At 33.7% G+C, this 18,974-nt stretch overlaps 1 pseudogene; it reads right to left on the minus strand.

The window, feature by feature from the left end:
- The window catches only part of LOC107679614 (inositol hexakisphosphate and diphosphoinositol-pentakisphosphate kinase 1-like), a 41,460-nt pseudogene extending 27,441 nt beyond the window's left edge, over positions 1-14,019 (minus strand).
- Between the last annotated feature and the right edge of the window lie 4,955 nt (positions 14,020-18,974).

An 18,974-nucleotide genomic window follows, 5' to 3' on the forward strand; every position in this document is an offset into this window, starting at 1 on the left:
TTTTAATCGACTGACAGCCCTAATATATATAACGAATAAATAGGCATATACACTTAAATAATAAATTAAGAAAATGAAAGAAAAACTGTGCAACAAGCCTAGTACGCAAAGTTTCAGTTCATTTTTGTGCTGCGCGAAAGGAAACAGACAGCAGAAAAAAGGTAAAGGCAAACCTTTTACAATTCCGATTATCTTTGGGACTAAAAGGAGTAGTTTCTTCCACTGTTAGAAGGAAAAAATTCAAGTGATTGCGCCAGTTAAGCATTGCTACCTTGACAATGCAGCCTGTTCATTATCATAATAAAATACAGTCAGCGCACCCAGACCTGTACGTCATCTTACAGTTCATACAGTTGACTGTTGACAAATATGATGCAGAGCAACAACTCCATAAACGAAGTTATGCTCTAAAATTCAAGATATTGGGGCAAAAAAATACCCCTGTATGAGTTTTTGGCTCATATTTATCTCATATGATAAGCGACATCACACGAGCAGCGAGAGCATGAATAAATGAATATTGTTATATTTTAAGTACAATATTGTGTGAATATATTATCTATAGCCTAAAGCCACAGCAGAACTGTTGTGGGTCTCCGAGCAACACAGCGGTGATTCGTTTCTGAATTAATTAGATTAATTAATCGCAGCACCCTGTGATTAATTAGATTAAAAATTTTAATCGACTGACAGCCCTAATATAAACATTTCTTTTAATCAGTGTTTAAAGAAACGAGCATTTATTTGAAAAAGAACGCTTGATAAATTTAATGCATCCTTGCTGAATAAAAGTATTAATTAATTTTTTTTTTAAATCTTACCAACCCCAAACTTTTGAACGATAGGCTCATAAAGACTCTTACCTACTCTTTACCTTGTTTTTTCCCCCCCAAAGGAATCTCTCAGGGAAGTTTGATGGAACAAAAGATCTTAGTATAAGGAAAATTTAATAAGACCTCCACAAACTACACTTCTATGTAGTACAGGTTATTCTTTCTACATAACCACCTGTTTGTCCTTCAATTTTGAGTACTGAGTGTAATACACACACTTGTTGTGTAAAATATGTTGTGTCATAGAAATTGAATGTATTAATTAACAAAACTCCAGAAGTGAAAGTGCATCAAATTTGTAATATATGTTGTACATCTTTCTCTTCATGCAAATATATTGGTGGTCTGAATAAAATGGCCTTCTATTTCCTATAATCCTATTACATTTTCTTTTATGTATTAATATTCTACATGTAGCATTAGTCTACATGTGTTTGCATGTTGTAGTATTGCTATATCAGTTTCATTATGAAGTGGAGCTCTTACAATTGGTAGATGACTCTCCAGTTGAATATCCAGCATGGGTTTCGCTTATTTGATCAAGCATCCTTACGTCTTGTGCGGAGGCCTGTGTCCTTTATCCCAGTTTCAACATGTTCCAATTTTCTTTGGTCCCCCTGCTCTGTGTCTTATGCTCTCCTCATGTTCTGTATGTACATGATTTATGTATAAAGCATCTAAGAGTGGCAGTTAGTATCAACTTGATTAAAATTAACAGCAAAATTTAGGGCTAATCCTCCAACCTCCCCAAAAGATTGCAATTCATATAACTCTTTTCTGATTCATCCCTACTTTGTATTAAATTGTTCTCCTATCCTCAACTATAAGGCTTGTGTCATGATACTGTCACGTTGTCCCTAGTAGAGGCAACTAGATTTTTGCACTTTGTGTAAAATGTGCTCAATAACTTTTCCAGTTTTTGCTGTTGTGTTCTGAATGGTTTAAATTGTAATATTTCACAATATTATAGTTTTTACTGTATTTTTAATCAAAGAAATTCAGCTTTGGTAAGCATGTTACTTACCGAAAAAAATCCAAAACACAAATTCAATAACTCTTACTGATCCAACATTTTGAACAGTATTGTAATTGCCAAATCTCAAAATGACTCTCTATTTTTCATGCTGTATATTATATTGTTGTAAAGCCTTCATTTTCAATATAGGCTATAGATTTTAGTTTTATTTTTTTAATTCATCCAGAAAAAATGTTAAAGGTCTTTAACAATGGGCATTAATTGATTATCAGTTTTAACATGAAATGTTAAGTATCACAGATATTTTTTTATCGGTCCTTTTCAGCCGGATGAAATTGTTTTTTTTGTCCCCGTCTCCTCAGGCCCCTGGTTGTCAGTAAGATGGCGGTCATTTGGGCTTTGCTCACACTCAGAAAGCTGCAGGTGAGGGCAGCACTGACCTACATATTGGAACGCGAGTGTAGTACACAATAAATAATAATTTGCCATGCAAATACATCGCGAATACGGAAACATTTGATTTTGTGTCGAATGAGAGACCCAACGTTGGTTTCAGTTTCGTTTGAGCCTAAATTAATTTGTTTGGCTTGTCTTTTATATTGCTATAGCTTCTTATATTTTTAATTCTTGTTCTGTTCTAAATAGGCTACTGTTAATTGAAAGGATTTGTTTACAGTGTTTATTATAATGTTTGTAAACATTTCGTGTCGGCATTAGGCCTAGGCTATTTCTGAATGAAATAATAAAATGCGACTTGTACGCGATTTATGTTTTTTTCCCCTAAATACAAATTTTTTATACGCTTAGCGTATTTTAACCATGCAGCAAACCTTTTTCAATATTTTAATAAATTACTGAGAAGATAAATAATTAAATGACTTTTAAAACCGTTTAACCGATTGTATTAATCGGTCAAAATTTTTACGGTCGGTTAACCGGTTAAACGGTTCAAATGAACATCCCTATTCTGTTTAATTAATTAACTTTGACCACTTAAGTTTTTAATTATTTAATTTAAATTATTAAATATAAGCACTCAGATTACCATATTTAGCTAGTGTGAAAGCAGCCTATTAGAATTTGTCACTTACAGGGCATTCCTGACAACGGAGTTCCATCCTTCAGACAAGAGATGACATATTTTAAAAGCAACATCACTCATTGTAAGCGTTTAATTCTACCTCATTGGTTTTAATAATCCAGAATCCACAATAAAAACCTAAGAAACCGTGAAATGCATTCTTAGTACAAGAATGGTACACCCACATGGTTCCTGAGGTAGTTGGGACGATAGGGATGTCTTCTGCTTCCATGGGGATCGACCAGGGAATGTGGAACTGAGGAGCCAGCTCTCGCATCACCATGTTCCTGAAGGAAAGACATCAAATGTGAGCTAAAATATCTAGAAATTACCTTTTAACATAGCAATGAATACATCTGTGCTGACTAATGACACTATTGCTTTCTGTAGAGCTGCTTTATAGTTGAACTGAGTTTGCTTTATAACTAATAAACTTTGAAATATTTACCCAGTTAATGAAATAAATTGAATCAACACTGGACTAAACTGAACTGGATAATGGCACTATTGTCTTTTTAGAGCAGCTTTAAAGCTGAAATTGTATTTGTTTCATAGTTAAGGAAATTTGCAACATTAATACAATTATTTACTTGTTTATTACTGCTAAGCTTATTTGAAAGAACCCGTATTGTAGTAAGCACTATATAAATAAAAAAAAATTAAAAACTTGCTGTTTTGCTCGTCTTCTCTGGGTTAAGCTGGTCTTAGCTCCCAGCCTGCCAAGTATTTAGCTAGTTTAGGTTGGTGGTCAGCTAAAAAATTAAGATGTTTTTTCAGAAGAGATGCATTTTAAATTTCAAGCTTAGAGAAATAAAACTGAATGTTAGTTTGATGAGCATGTGTTGAATTTTAAAGAAATGGCCAAATGATTTGATATTACACTGAAAAAAAAAATTGGTCTAGGATTTACTTTCCACTCAGAAATTGCAAATAAATTTCACACGTAACTACAAAGAAATGGCAAGAATCAAATTGAATTTTGAAATTTTGAAGTGTAAAGACTGAAATAATACTTTCTTTTAAAATGTACTCCAAAAATCTGTTTTATTTACTACTTTAAAAAAGGTGTTACACTGTATGTGGTTCTGTAGTACAAATTGCATGATGATGAGATTTTCGAGTTACCAAAGACAACAAGACAGCAACACGGCCTCACCTACCCCAGGACTTTGGCACAATCATCATAGTACTTCATGGAGTTCTTTACAAAGCTGAAGCCATTAACGTCACAAACGAAAGAGTGACCATTTGCTCGGAGGAGGTCAAAACCGCATACTGTTTGCTGGGTTGGAAAGACGTTATGAGACAAAAAACACATTCATTATCACTCTTAACCTACAGCTGAGAAAACACTGTGTATTTCTTTTGTGAGGCTCACCTTAAATGCAAGACACACTTTTCTGGCCACAAGCTTCTCCATTGCGGTGAGCATCACAGGATAGCGGATCTCCTTCCCCTCACTGTCTCTCTCCACTTTCCCATCCAGAGCAGGAGACTTACGGGCTTCGGCATGAGCGTAATCAGGTCCGACTGTGTAAACCTAAAGCATCCATCAGGAATAAACAAACTATCCGGCCACTACATACAGTAGTGTCTTGACATGAAATACATATGTACCTTAACATCTGTGCCATCTGTGGGCATGAACTCCTCGTAGATGTAAGAACCAGTCTTACGAACTGTACTTTCGGGAGAATACACACTGCTCCGACTGCCAATCTATAGGATGGACAGTTTGAGCTCCACACCAAACAATTCTGAAGTTATTAGAAGCTATCAGTACTGTACCTTTCTAAAGAGACGCTGGCTGCCACCGCCGGCTGAGGTTGGGTAATAGATGTAGACATTGTGGTCCTCGGCGGAGACAGGCTTCTCCACAAAGGGTTTGTGAAACACTTCCCCGTTCACTTCCACATGGTCCTCGCTCTCCACCAGGTTACATTCTGATGTCGCAAAGTCAAAATGTCACAATCTTTTGCAATACAGAGGCTATTTATGTATACACTATGAGGAACTTCAAGGAACAGTTCACCCAAAAAAAAGAAAACAGCATCTGGATTTGAAATGACATAAAGGAAAGCATATTAGGGCTGCATGATGTGGCGAAAAAATTTTTATTGCAATTTCTCTGATAAAAATTGCAATTAAGATTTAAAGCTCGGTTTGCTGTGCTTGTTTGTAGGGCTACACAATTTGGCCAAAATTTTACATTATATAATATGACTATAAAATAATAATGATAGTTGTTGTCGCGATTCTTATTACAAAATAAAAATATTAAACAAAGTAAGAAATATTACTACGACAAAAATGAGTATTTAATAATAATAGTTGTATTTCAGCTGTAAAATGACAACATTAATATCTGTCTTAATTTCTTTATTTTCAAATGTTAAACCTTCAAGTTTTATTTTCATGAAAAACACAAGGAGCCATTAAAGCTTTTCTTTTGTTGAAAATTTTTGTTGCCAGGTTATAAGTGCTCCTCATTACAAGCTTGGGAATGTTTCCAAATGCCACCTAAACTAAATATGCAAAGACAGAGTTATTATCATGAACTAAAACTAAAACAATAAAAAATGAAATAAAATTAAACATAAATACACTTATTTACAACTTATTTTATTATATATTTTATAAAACTTAATAAATATATAACATATTAAAAATAATAATAATAATTAATAGTAACTGTATAGCTTCGTTTTACAAACCCATGGAGGCTTTACAAATGCATTACAGAACGACAAAACATGGGAAACAAATAACAGATAAATAAAAAAACAAAACAAAAAATAGATGGGTTTTCAAATGAGATATTAAAAGATGTTAAGAGATGAAACTGTAAATGTTGTGAGTGTGACCTGCTGCCCAGAAAGACTGGTGAAACCTGAAACAGGTGAAACTGGTCAAACTAGTAACTTAGGCTACACTTACTACTTTTGTTCATCACGAATCTGGCACGGACTTTAAGGCATTAAAGTAGTATTATAAGCATTATGCATATCTGTAAAGCTGTTTTCATGTTTTATGAAAAGCACTGTATAATTAATTTGACTTGTTTCATTCGTTTTCCGTGTTTATAAGTTTGCTGATGTGTTTTGGGTGCTGAAAGACTGAACATTGATGCTTACAGCATCTTTTTACAATCATATTTATATAGGATTATTTGTATGTCCTGGAAAAGGAACAACTTTGACATATGAAATAATCATTCGTTTGCTATGTGACCCTGGAGCACAAAACCAGTCATAAGGGTCCATTTTTTTTGTTAGGATAGGACAATATTTGGCTGAGATACAACTATTTGAAAATCTGGAATCTGAGGGTGCAAAAAAATCTAAATATTGAGAAAATCATCTTTAAAGTTGTCCAAATTAAGTTCTTAGCAATGCATATTACTAATCAAAAATTAAGTTTTGATGTATTTACGGTAGGAGATGTACAAAATATCTTCATGGAACATGATCTTTACTTAATATCCTAATGATTTTTGGCATAAAAGAGAAATGTATAATTTTGACCCATACAATGTATTGTTGGCTATTGCTACAAATATACCTGTGCTGCTTATGACTGCTTTTGTGCTGCAGGGTCACATACAGTGCTGTAGTAGTTCGGTCAGTTCGTGAATCCGCCACTAGATGGCGCCAGATGCAGCGCAATCACCGCTATGCCCTTCTGCACTACAGTACGCAGCATGATGTTCACTATATAGCTAGGGACTAGGGAACGAGTTCATTGAGCGATTCTGTACAAGCGTCAACAACAACAGTGTAAAAGTTCAACAAAGAAAAAAAAAGTAATTGAAAAAAATATATTTAAGATTCTGGGGCCAGTTTCATAAACATAGTCTATGTACTATGTTCTTAAGAACTAGTTATTATTATTATTATTTCCATCACATATAAGTAGGCTACAAGACCAAAAATACAAGGCAGATAGAAAGCAATGTCGTACAGTTTAAGCATGTAAGACAGAATAACAACAACACATATAATGAACATAAACATAAATACGGAAGAAAACAAATATAGACAAGGTGTAATCAGTCTTACTTAAATTATTGAAGAAAAACTAACTAGATGACTAACTTTTTGGACGGTTGACCCAAAAATGACAATCCTGGTTACTATATATGAGGACAAAAACTCAACAAAATAACTAAAACTTTAATTAAAATTTAAACAGAAAATTTAAAAACAAAATGTAATTTAAATATATTAACAAAACTATAATAGTATATCAATGACACTAAAATAACACAGAGCCTATCTGAGACACTGAAAACACGGGATCATGAGCTGCACGCTTGTAAATGAACAGTGCCACGCTTCACTCTGAAGGATGCAGGAAAATTCTTCAAAGTTATGACCAAGGTAATAATCTTTACCCTCTGGTCTGTCAGGGTCCCGGTTCAACACTGCGTAGCGTGGAAGATCAATGCCCTCTTCCTGTAGAATCCTGTACACTTCCCTCCTAAAGCCGTGAGCACAGAGTTATATGTCCCAGTCAACTCTCATAACAGGGTTTGCTTGTCAAGAATATTTCAGAGAAAGATTTGCCACACCTGTCTTGAATGAAATACTGCATGTTGAGGTCATTGATAAGAAGGGGGTTTCTTAGTTTGGCATAATTTACTGCTTTGTCAAGGGGAAATCCTTCAAGAGGAGAAAAAAATATTGTATCCATTTGCATCAATTAACATCAAAATTTGGGGCTGTCACTTCTTTTTTAAGAAGTCTCTTTTGCTTACCAAGGCTGCATTTATTTGACGAAAAATACAGTAAAAACTGTAATGTCATTCAAAATGATTGTTTTATATTTTAATAGAATTTTAAATGTAATTAATTTATGTTTTGAAGGCAGCATTAATAATACTGAGACAATATGTCACATCGAGATTTCAAGCTGATTGCGTGTGAAACTGTGTGTGATGTCAGATACCTTTGGAATGGAAGGAAATGAGGCAGTCACACAACGGCCACTTCTCCACCGGTTCATTGAGTATAACCTCCTCTGGAAAAATGTCCACGGTGATGTACTCAAACTTACAGAGCCTCTCCAGAATCTCAGTCATTGGTTTGGATTTTGATTTCTTCATCATGGAGCAGATCCCCACCACAATCTGACGCTCTGGCTAATAGAAGAAGATAGCACATGAGCATCACTAAATAAAAATAAAAATAAAAAAGCTCATCCATCCATGAAACATTTTCTGTACCTCTTCCTCATCCTCCCCGTAATGTCCTGAGATGTTCCTCGTGTCTCTCTCATCCAGCTCTCTGCTCTCACCACCCTCACTTCCAATCAGGAGCCGGGGAAGTCCACTTGACTTCGACATTTCTGTCGAGTCTCTGTCAAACAGCCAAATTCCCAGCATACCATCTCGTGCTGAAGCTCAGTGGTGGAAACATTGCATAGATGAGGTGTGTAATCCAGTCAGAAACCAGGAACATGTTATGATTTCACCTTGATTAATTTCTCTCACAAAATTCATTCCTGTTCTTACCTGCAATAAAGAGCCAACACACAATATATAAGAAATTGATACTTTGTAAGTATGCATTAAATTGATCAAAAGTGACAGTGCAGACATTTATAAGATTTCAAACTTTCCTTTCAAACTTTCAATCCATCAAAGAGTATGGTTTATATTTAAATATTGTTTCTTGAGCAGCAAATCAGCATATTAGAATGATTTCTGAAGGATCATGTGACACTGAAGACTGTAATGAAGTAATGAAAATGCAGCTTTACCATCACAGGAATAAATTACATTTTAAATATATAATTTAAATAGAAACAGAAATATAAAAGTTATTTTAAATTGTTATTTTAAAACACTATTACAGTTTGTACTGTATTTTTGATCAAATAAATGCAGCCCTAGTGAGTATAACAGATGTCTTTATTTCTCTTCTTTAAAAATAAATAAATCTTACCAACAACAAACGTTTGAACAGTAGTGTAAATTATGTAAACAGTGTAAAATATTGTAATGTATTCATGAAGCATTATTAAACAACTTTGCAATTTTACCTTAGCATATTTGACTTAATGCAGGAATCATGAACTAACAATAGAAACATAATTTAAAGCATTCATTGGTTTAGGATAATGATAATGCATATGTGCATTGTTCATTTTCGTTTAATGTTAATGTTAATAAACAAATGTTAATTTCCTCAACATAACTAGTATATGCAGGGATTTACTTTAACCAAGATTAATAATTGCTGAAAAATTGCTGTTCAGTGTTCAATATTATTTAACGTTAGCTATTGCATTAACTATGTTATCAGGGCTCCAGACTGCGACCATTTTTTCTGCCAATTTTTGTGAGCGGTCGCACTGGCGCGACCACCGCGTTGTCCAACTCATAAGCGCTGCCATTTCTGTTGCATTTGAGAACCAACAAACGGCAAACGAAAGCGAAACTAAACCGCGCTACGTTTCAGCTGCGCAGCACGGACCGTTTATCAGCTCGCACCGCGACGCAAACAAACTTGTCCGAGCTCAGAACAGCTTTACTCTGGAGCCAAAGTTGATTTCGCGACACTGTTACTCAGAGGCGGACAGTAACTAAGTACATTTATTTGAGTATTGTACTTAAGTACACTTTTTGAGTATCTGTACTTTACTTGAGTATTATTTTTTCTGGGAACTTATGACTTTAACTTCACTACATTTGAAAGACAAATATTGTACTTTTCACTCCACTACATTTCTATCAAGATCCTTGAAGTTGAAAGTCGTTACTCTGTAGCAGCAAGTATTACAAACAACAATAATAAAACAGTGCATTGACATAAAAAGGGAAATTTACTTTTGGTACTTAAGTACTTTTAAAAGCAAGTACTTCTGTACTTGTACTTAAGTAAAAATCTGTCTTTACAACTTTTACTTGTAATGGAGTAATATTTGACCAGCAGTATCTGTACTTTCACTCAAGTAATGGAGTTGAGTACTTTGTCCGCCTCTGCTGTTACTGCACAGATACAACAGTGCTGCGAGATCCATTGAGAAGCGTTTGAATTCGCTGCACAATGACAAGGTTGCTGCGAGATCTAGTGAGAATCAAATTCTGCACAGAATTCTCTGTTATAAACAGCACTGACATAGCTACGTCTGGAAACCAGAAGCGGTAACGCTAAATGTAACCATGGTGTTGTGGTAGAAATAGTCGAATGTATTACATTATTCATTTCAGGGTTTGTACAACCTTTTGAGAGAGGAATTCAAGCACTTTTCAATTACTTTGAAGCATTTCACACTATTTCTAGCACTTTCAATCTCTAAAATGATCCAGTTTGAATGTTATTTTTAATGGGATGACCAAAATATGCTCTGTGGTATACAAACACTTATGTAAAATTTAAAAAATACATCAAATCACAATTGTAACCAGTAGACAGCAGCAGAGGCGCACTTATTGGTTTATTAATCATTCATTTCTACTTTTTCTCTATATTTTGAATTAAATTAAATAAAAAAAATTAAATTAAATTATAAAATCACTATTATAAAATATCAAATCATCAAGAAATCAGATTTAGTCAGAATTTTACACTTTTTTGTGTATGAAGTAAGAAAAGTCACAAAGTGCCTTGAAAAACAAACTTTTCTTCAATTTGCTACTAAATCACACATAATCACTGAAGTTGGTCAGTTCCATATACTAGAAGAATAATGGTACATTTAATCCGAGTGGAATATATACATTTTCTATATAAAAATTAGATTTTGCAACCGTTACTGTTGTTAATAAAAGCACATTTTGTATGCATCTTAACTCAAGCTTAGTGCTTTACTGTCAAATGTGTATAAACAATAAACAAAAGAAAAATAAACAAGAAATGAACATGAAATATTATTAGTAACTGCACTTGCAAAACAATAGTAATTTTATGATTAAATGATCTATATTTTAATACTCCCGCACACCACCCCAAGCGCTACCAAATCTGCTCCTGATGCCACCATCTGTAGAACTTAGTGGCGCTGGTGCCACTGCTCTCAAATGTTAGTCTGGAGCCCTTATGTTTACATAATATAACCTTATTCTAAAGTGTTACCACATTCTTTGTACCACATTCATTCATTTTGCAGATGTTTTAAAATAGTTAAAATAGTAATAATACTAATAAAAATCCTACAACATATAAACAAGTCTTACAGTTACACTCAGCCTACATTTTCCAAAGTCATGTCATCTCTTCCAATATGCTGACTGCTAGGGAAAGCATGCAGCGTTGGATATATATATGCTGTTTCATATCACATTTCCATACCCATGCTGATATAGGTCATGCTAGCTATCCTCTAAGCAAACACTGCACTTCTGCTTAATCAAAACTCTGCCAGGACTACTTTTACACAATGTCTGAACTCCCATCAAGCCGTTCAGATATGGAATTGATGTGTCTGTCCAAATTTGTTCCACGGTTTGTAAGAATACTACAAACTACAAATAGCAAACAGTTTGCATGTGATCAAGGGCCCAATAATAGCCACGGGCCCTTGGCAGAGGTGAATCTGGGGGAGGGGTGAGACTTGGATCAAATGCTGAGGTCTACGGCATCCAAAGATAACTCATCACGCTGTGGATGTGTTGACAGGGAACATTAAGTTGAGAGGAAGCCTGTGATCTACAGCGACCAGGGTTAGGAAAAACACACACACACACACAAATAAACAAACTCATAAATAAATGCTATCACTTACAGCTAAAGCCACAAAGCAACCAGAGTTCAACATCCTTACAAGATAATAAGAACATAAGTCTTTTGAGTGCTATTTGAACATAGTGATCAGAAACTCATTGCCTTCTTCTGCAGGGCCTCTCCTGTGTTGTGCAATCTTGTGTTAAGCAAACATGCCAAAGTAAGTATGTCCAAGTATGTAACATTCAACATGCACTATGTAAATGTCTATCGTGTTTATCAATTTTTCAGCCTTAAGTGGACAGATTTCTTTATGTTTATGTCTATACAGCTATACAGTCTATACATTTTTGGAATTGCAAAAAAACAATCTGAACACACCCTTATCTGCTACTGGTCAAAAAAAGATAGCTCCACCCTAAACTCATGCCATTGGTTAAGCCGACATTGCTGGGCTGGAATTTTGGTGGCATTTAGAGACTCTCTTGACATTTCAAACCTGAATCTTTATTCTGTGTAACACAAAAATAAGATATTTAGAAAAATGTCTCAGTTTTGTTTTTTTTTGCCCATATAATAAAAGTCAATGAGGTCCAAAGTGGTGTTTGTCCAGTTTATATCAGCAACATGCCAACATGATCCTGTGATGATGAATCTAGCAGTCCAGCAGCTACTTACGGAGAGAGCCAATGACCTTTGGGATCATATCCTGTAAAGTGCTTTTATTATGATTGGGAGGATTGACACTATTTAACAGTGTATTTCTGTCATAAATGATTATCATTAAGATAAAGAGAACAACAGCAGCACTGCAATACAATTGTATACCAAATGACTAAACGTGATCATATGATTTATTGTGCTACTATAACCAAGTGATTTTCTAGGAAAAAAAAACATGATTTTATTTATTTAGTCATTTAAAGTTTGAATGTTTTGGTTTGCATTTTAGTTTTTGTTCACAAAATGTCAAATATTTTAGCAAATAAAAACAAATTTCGCAACATTTTGAAAAAGTCATTTATTTATTGAAAAATTATAAATGTTTCTTTTTCTTTTTTTTTTTATCAATATGATAAATGCCAAAGACTTTAGTAAACCAAACCAACTTCATGGGTTTATTTAAAGTTATGAATGTTTTGGTTTGCATTTTTTGTTGACAATAAAATAACAAATGTCATAGACCAAACCATATTTTTCAACATTTTGAAGAATCTAATTTATTCATTTATTTAAAGTTACAACTGTTTTGGTTTATTCTTGATGCAAATTAATTGCAAGAAAGTGAAAGTATTAAAGTGAATGATTGACAGAAAGTATTAATAATTGCACAATAATTAATAATGTGCACAGCAATAAAATGTAAATAAAATCAAAAGAGCTTGCAGTTGTAGAATATGAAGAGTGCTAAATTGCATAACTGGTCTAAAATGGTGTATAATTAACTAGAAAGTTAATCATTATCAGTCTATAGTAAAAATCATTGCTATTCTATTATACCGCTAAATAAAAAAAATATATTAAACATGTTGAAGGTAGAATCAAACTAGGAACATCTTGAAAAAATCCTGTTCCTTGAAAAAAAAAAAAAAAAAAGCTTTTCTATCATTTACTCACCCACAGTCAAATTCAGTAAGACTTACTTTCTTCTGTAGAGAAGAGAATAGAATTATGTTCAATATCCCACAAAAGAAAGTAAGTCATACAGGAAGCAATTCTCTCTCTCTCTCTCTTTATTATGTTATTTATTTAATTTTTTGTGGGGGGTTAAACTATCCCTTTTTTGGCCCTCAACTTTAATTAATTGAGAGTTGTAAACAGTTTAAGACACTTGCATGCAACTGGCACATACCAACCTCACAAATTAACCACAATGAACAAACATGTCATGCAAGTAGTAGAGCATGATCCACAGAGAATATGTCAGATCTGCAGCTGTCAGACTGATGGCTGCATTTTAACACCGCCTTAAAAGTAGTCACAAGAGGCCAGGACACACAGAGCCCAGATGCCATGCTGCTGGATGATGGAGCAACTGAAAGAAGTCAAGCAGGAATGCAGTGCACTGTACCTCATAACTAACAGCTCGTATGCATCTTTTTCTATTCAATAAAACATTATGACGAGTAAAAGGACAAGATATAAGACAAATTTGAGCTACAGACAGAAACTGCGTGATTGAGCAAAACATATTATGAATACAACATCCTCCTCTCATCGCATCATTAGAAGATTCAGTTGCCAAGTCAAACAAACCATCACTCAACCGACCTTGTTTAAACTCTAACTTTAAACGAACTCTACAAACTCTATACGGCAATAAATTATACACAGAAATGACTGCGACATGGCACGGTCCACACTACACAGGACACTTACTTGCTGAAAGTGGAACTCGGTCACGGACAGTGCTTGACTTCCTCATCTGCTGATAGAATGAAACTGGAGCTCCGTTTGAGCCTACCTTCAGAAAACATTTGACAAGCGCTGTCTTTCGTGCTCGATGATACGGAATCTACACACAGATGACTGCCACCTACAGGACGGGCGAAACAACGCAATCCTTTAGTATTTAAAGCCTGACATTAGATTTTTTTATTATTATTATTGAACAGTTTATTGTACATTTAGATAAATCTAAAAGAAACTCTAAATCATAGGCGTGATGTAAAAAGAAAAAAAAACGTTTAAAAATATGCAATTTGCTGTAGATGTTATTTATATGGCCAAAAAAGCCTGATGCATCATATTTGATACAAACATCTTAGCATGATGTAGAAAAGAAGGATATAGTGCAATAAACAAGTTGTTTCAGTAAATGTTTCTCTTGAAATATTACCATAAAGTTAATTCTTATGTTTATTTTATACAAATCAGTAAAGATTTCACAGCAAAAATACATGTGAACCATAAATCATGTATTAAATATGATACACTACTTCCATCCTCAAATACCATGTTATCACATATGCAAAAACTTGTAGCTATAGCAAAGTTGTTTAGTTGTTTCTCAAGGGAACCCATGGTGAAAACATGGCCTTATATAAAAAGTATTTTTGTTTCATTCTATGCCAATTTTGTGTTTTGTGTGAACCATTTTTTATCTGACATGAATCTTTTATAAATAAACACAATCCAAAGCAGTTGTTTTGAGTTCAATTCAAAGACAGCAAAGAGTTAATTCAGCTTAATTTACATTTAAGGTGAACGTGTTCAGCTGCTGTATATGCTGGGACATGTGAGGTTGTTCTATACTGCAATATAATATTAGTGTTCAGATTAATAGGGAAAACCTCTACAAACTCACACACTTGCGATTATTTAATGATGCCCAGACTGAGAGAGCAGCTCTGGCTCCACTGAGGTGCCTGATGTCTCCCCAGAGTCCAGAGATTGTAAAAGGTTACGGTTTCTAATGTCATAAATATGTGTCTCTGATGGAAAAATATGGAATGAAATGGTCATGAAATGTTGACTCGTGTGATAGAAACACGTCTTTTCACAATAGATTTTGTTCCAAAATGATATCAGCAGATAATAAAGACTAAAAAACAGAGAAAACAGAAAGGGACTAATTATTGTTTGATCTTTAAGTCATTTAAAAAAGCATGCACCAAACAAAAATATAATATTTAAATGTCAACTAATTGTACTGTGTAAAATTTAAATATAATATGGAAGTATATCTGTACATCTATAATTCATATTTTAGTGGCTTTACAATGTGATAATCAAAAAGTATGCAAATACAATAGTATGCTACTATAAAAATAAATATAAATGTCCATAGGCCAAATATTAATCTACATATTATTTATAATAATAATAAAAGTAAATTAATATACAATTTAAAAAATATAAAAACCTAAAATACAATATTTAAACTCTTGTATTGTTTAAATTTTAAATGTGATGTAGAACTATATGAATCTATACATCAATAATGATTATTTTAATAGCTGTAATATGCAAGTGTGGTATGCAAATGACTTTGGTGTGATACTGTAAGTAGAAATGTCCATCAGCCAAATACTATCTACATATTTATAATAATACTTTTATTAAATAAACAACTAACTAAATCAAAAATGAATAATCAACAAAAACAATAAATCAATTAATTAGCCTAAATAATTGTGCAAATCCTAAGCAATTGGCTTAGGAAATAATTGTATTAAAAAAATTAATAAGAAAAAAACGTTTGCTGCATAAATGTCACTGCGCATTCATTTATATTAATACATACGTTTAAAAAATAACCTCTCTGTAACCTGTCAGTTGGTCACTGAATGCTTAAATACAGCAGTAGGGGTCCGCGGCTGTGACATCTCCATAATGCCTCCATTCATTTAAATGAAGCCCAGTAAAAAAGACTGCTTTCCCCCCTCAACCGACGACGAAAAGCTGTGTCAATACCCTGTTGACCAGGCCAAATGGGAAGTGAGTCAAAGCAAGCTTGTTCAAATCCAGGCCCTGCATCATATTGGGACGAGTGATGAGAGTTTGGGATCGAGACCTGCGCTGGGATCAAAGCGGACAATCAGTTATGTTTGACTCACTACAGCATGTACAACCCAGCCACAACTGATTGCATGTCATTCGGTTCTTTTGGGTTGGGGGTGGGGTGGGGGATTATACGGTAGGGCATTGTTTTGATGCTTACATCAGAAAATTATTTTTCTTTTGCTTTTTTTTTTCTTCAAAAACGTAGAAGAAAATCTACAAATCTACAAAATGTACATTTGTACATGGTTTGTAATTGTAACAGTGTGGTGGTGGTGTTTAGAGTGGATGTGAGACGATGAATGCCTTGGGATGCAAGACAATTTTTGGATGAAATTCCAACAGTAAAAGTGAAATTTTTGTGCACTATGTATCATGCTTCCATTTGCCAAAAGCTAAATGTGAAGACAGGCCGGCTCAAAACACTTGCACTAGGATTGACCAAAGAGGAAGAATTAATCATAAAGAAATTGGACAGATTTTAGGTTTGGTGGTTGTTCGAGGTCTAATATTACCATTTGTGACATGATTCAAGTGTATCTCTTCATTTTATGACCAATTTGGGGGCCATTAGTGCACTTCATCTCTTACACTGTGTCCTTTATGTCAGCGTTTCTCAATCTTTTATTGAGAGCTGGATTTCCATCTCATGACGAGCCTCATCTCAGGCAGAAAAATTAAGCATCAGCAGTCCTTGACTGTCTTGAAATTTGTCACCTCAAAGAAAATGCTATTTTTTTCCATGTCATCCGCATGCTGGTCTGAAAAATAAGCAATCCAGCATGTTCACTCTGATGAATATGTGTTTCTCGTTTTCATTTTAGAGAGGAACTTTTAGAGAGGCTCCTGCTGTGAACAATGAAATACTGTGTCATGACATCTCTTTTAGCTTTAAAGGTCAGTTTATCTTCAACTTATGTTCTGAGACACGCTGTATCACAATCATGAGCATGCATTCCTGGATCTCTATATACATTTACATTATATAATTTAGAATTGTATATTACAATTTTTCTTAACATTATTATTTATTTTACATGATAATACCTTACACATATCTTAATATTATCGATGTTAAAACTCAATATTTTTGTGAAAGCCATGATGCATTTTTTTTCAATATTTTTTGAAGAATAGAAAATTAGCATGTATTTGCAATAGAAATCTTTTGTAACATTATTAATTTATTTACTGTCACTTTTGACCAATTGAATATTTAATTTAATTTTCTAAACTTTTGTAGTTGTAGTGTATCAAAATAACAAAAATATGAATATTCTACAATATTACAATACAATATTTATTTACTGTATTTTGATCAAATAACCATTGGTCAGTATAAAAGACTTCTTTCCATTAAAAATCTTAATTATTTCAAAATTTTGACTGGTAGTGTAAACAATAAATTTTTCTTTTACATAGAATTATTAAAGAATAATTATATTTAAGAACATTTAAACCTGCAATACAACACATATACTATTAATATTGGCATTTAGATGATGTCATCACTTTTCCGGTTCATGACTGTTAACTAGTATCCAGGGACGTGTAAAATCCTGGCCCTAATGAACTCACCCACATCCTCCACCTCATTCAAACTCCTCACTGAACTACAACTGTTATAAACTAAGTATGTTATAAGGGTCAGCTTTTCACCGTTAAGTGCAGACAATACCTGCAATTCACTGACTTCCCAGTATATTTTGAAATAAACCTGAATGGACATTCATGAGACCTCGAAGGTTATTAGTTTCATTCATAATGTACGCAGAGCAACAATGTGCTAGTATGAGAATCAACAAGCACAGCTTGTGTGACCAGACACAATGTTTTGGTTTTCCTGGTAATCAAATTTCTGTTTTACACACATGGTTTATAGTTCACACATGTGAATATATTGCAGGTTTTGTTTCTGTTGCATGTGTAATGAGGTGTACCGTCTCTACTCAAGACATTTTAGATATGGCTGTACACTGTAAAAAAAAATCTGTGACATTTACGGTAAAATACCGGCAGCTGTGGTTGCCAAAACTTCAACGTAAAAAATATGGTAGCAACATTTTAGGTATTACAGACTTAATCTAAATTCACAATAAAATACCGTATTTCATTAACTGATGTAATGTTAATAAACCAACATATTTAAGTACTAAAATCTGTTTTGAACCATTGTAATGCACTGATAACCACCAAAAACTTGTGGTGATGAGAAAGTCACATGATGAACTAAAGCTCATCACAAACAGCTTGTCTGCGAGCTGAGGAGGACAATACTTATATATAGAAGTTGCACAGTGTCATTCACACAAACACTAAACCCCATCATGGTGACACACATGATACTGAAATAATGCAATAAACATTAATTTAACAACATTAGATGCAAGATTAAACCCTAATGTGCACAACTGATAAGAAAAAACTAAGAAATGTTGAATGTTATTTCAACAAAAAAACATCAACTATGAAGTGTCGTGCAGGGAATTCTGGGAGTGTCAATTTACGGTTTGTAAATTTTACGTAAAAGTTTTGTAAAATTAACGTAATTTTACAGTAAAATGCTGTTAAAAATACGGTTTTTGGAAGTGAAAAAGAAAAAGTAAATGTATAATTTACAGTGAAAAACTGTAAATTGACACTCCCAGAATTCCCTGCATGACACTTCATATTTTATATTTGAAATAACTATGTTTCTTCTTAGTTTTTTCTTATCAGTTGTGTACATTAGTGTTTTATCTTACATCTAATGTTGTTAAATTAATGTTTATTGCATCAGTATCATGTGTGTTACCATGATGGTGTTTAGTGTTTGTGTGAATGACACTGTGCACCTTCTATGTATATATACAGGTGCATCTCAATAAATTAGAATGTCGTGGAAAAGTTCATTTATTTCAGTAATTCAACTCAAA

The sequence above is a fragment of the Sinocyclocheilus anshuiensis genome, unplaced genomic scaffold (genome assembly GCF_001515605.1).
Source record: "Sinocyclocheilus anshuiensis isolate Anshui unplaced genomic scaffold, SAMN03320099.WGS_v1.1 scaffold288, whole genome shotgun sequence".
Classification (NCBI taxonomy): domain Eukaryota; kingdom Metazoa; phylum Chordata; class Actinopteri; order Cypriniformes; family Cyprinidae; genus Sinocyclocheilus; species Sinocyclocheilus anshuiensis.